This window comes from Amphimedon queenslandica, unplaced genomic scaffold (assembly GCF_000090795.2).
Source record: "Amphimedon queenslandica unplaced genomic scaffold, v1.1 AMPQUscaffold_9369, whole genome shotgun sequence".
NCBI classification, from domain to species: Eukaryota; Metazoa; Porifera; class Demospongiae; order Haplosclerida; family Niphatidae; genus Amphimedon; species Amphimedon queenslandica.
In genome coordinates this window covers 1,756-3,595 of record NW_003550359.1, presented here as the reverse complement: position 1 = coordinate 3,595, position 1,840 = coordinate 1,756, and the positions used below count along the sequence as shown (strand labels likewise).

At 32.7% G+C, this 1,840-nt stretch overlaps 1 long non-coding RNA gene across 1 annotated transcript; it reads right to left on the bottom strand.

Annotated features, from left to right (window-relative positions):
- Positions 1-1,086: 1,086 nt before the first annotated feature.
- LOC109590855 (uncharacterized) lies at positions 1,087-1,382 on the bottom strand. The gene is made up of 3 exons (XR_002189533.1): positions 1,371-1,382; positions 1,298-1,328; positions 1,087-1,224 (listed from the first exon to the last, which is right to left on the bottom strand). It is a non-coding gene; the product is annotated as an uncharacterized LOC109590855 (long non-coding RNA).
- Positions 1,383-1,840: the final 458 nt, after the last annotated feature.

The window sequence follows — 1,840 nt, the reverse complement described above, 5'->3', positions numbered from 1 at the left end:
TAAATGCACTCAAAGTTGTATTCTTATTTCATACAAACTGTGTAAAAAAAATTGATCCACTCACCCATAGCAGCTGTTATGATAGCAAAAGGAATGATACAGATCCCAACGGCCAGGTTATTGAGGAGCATGTTAGAGAGAAAGATGGTTGTTGGTTGCTTCCAAGTCTTTAGATGAGAGGCAGTGAGTATCAGTACTAATGAGTTAGTTATGAGTCCTCCAATCATCTCTGTACTAAACGCAGCAGCTAGCAGTGGGCCATTGATGACATCACTTAGTGTGAAAGTATCATTAATATTATCCATCATGTACCACTGTCTTTAATAAAGAGAGAGAGAGAGCTAACCTATAAGTCTATAACTGATGCTATACTAACGACTGTTCCCATTATAAATATTATTGATTTCTAACTTCATGCCATACCATAACTTAATTGGAATTAATTGACTCACACACATGGGCATAAGGATATTAATATGCATCAAAATACAGTAATAATTGGGGGTGATTTTAGAGCCATTATTTGGAAAAAAATCATGGGCTGTAGTCTTGGGTATTTTTAGAATATCAGTATTTTATTAAAATGACTGTAACTTTAAAAATTTAAGTCGTAATCAGCTCAAACTTTCTACACAACATAAATATATCAATATGTATCAGAAAATGTAATAAAATTTGGGGTGATTTTGGATTCATTTCTTGGGAAAAACCATAGGCTATAGCCTTAGTTGGACATTTTTCAAAACTTTGGCATTTAAAAAAATGGATGTAACTCAAAAATTTTTAGTCAGAATCAGCGCAAACTTTCTACATAGCATAGGACATGAATTTGTATTTAAAATATGATAAAAATTGGGGTCAATTTTGGAGCCATTTATTGAACAAAAGCAGTAGCCTTAGGTATTTTTGATTAATTTACTGATTTTAAAAATTGCCATAACTTAAAAAATTTTTTCTGACTAAACCCATATTTTCTATATGGCATAAGGACAGTAATATGTATCAGAAAATGTAATAAAAATTTCAAATAACTTATAAGCAATTTTTTAAAAAGTTAACTTTGTGTACATGTACTTTTCTGAAAAATTTAAAATTAAAATAACATGACATGACTGCTCAAAATCTCTCTGTTATTCAATAAATGAATATAAATACATTAAGAAACATGCATTACATTACATTATTTACATTAAATACATGAGAGTCTTTTAAAGCCACAAGCTCCTACGAGAAAGAAAATGAAAGAAAGGATAGGAGGAGAGAGATGAGAACAATAAAGTATAAATATACTACTAACTTATAATAATCTACCATCACAATCTGTCCATCTGCTAAATAGATAAATAAATAAATGAATTAATAATATTTACCTTAATTTAGAGTTGATGTCACCATGTTGAATAACGAGCCCCACCCTTTGCATTCCTTGGCAAAGTTTGCATCCGGTTAGTGCTTGTTCCGAGGCTTGTTCTTTGATCAATGGCAACTAAAACCAGTTCTTGTTCCTCTTCTCTGAGTCTCTTCTCTTCTCCTTTGACTATTGGTAATGTTCATTAACTATCTATGTATCATTGAGTATGATTTTAGGTCAACTTATTGATGTACTTAATCTGTTGAAGAGATGTCGTTTCCCTCAGAGGAGATGGAAGGAACTAGGACTGACACTAGGACTACACAAGAACACACTGGACGTCATTGAAAGGAATCATCCTGGTGATGTATCTGGATGCTTGACAGAGTGTCTCTCCAAGTGGTTGTCCAGAGCTGATAATGTTGACAGTAAAGGAGGAGCTACCTTTGACTCACTGTCAGATGCTCTTAAATCTATGAATGAGAATGC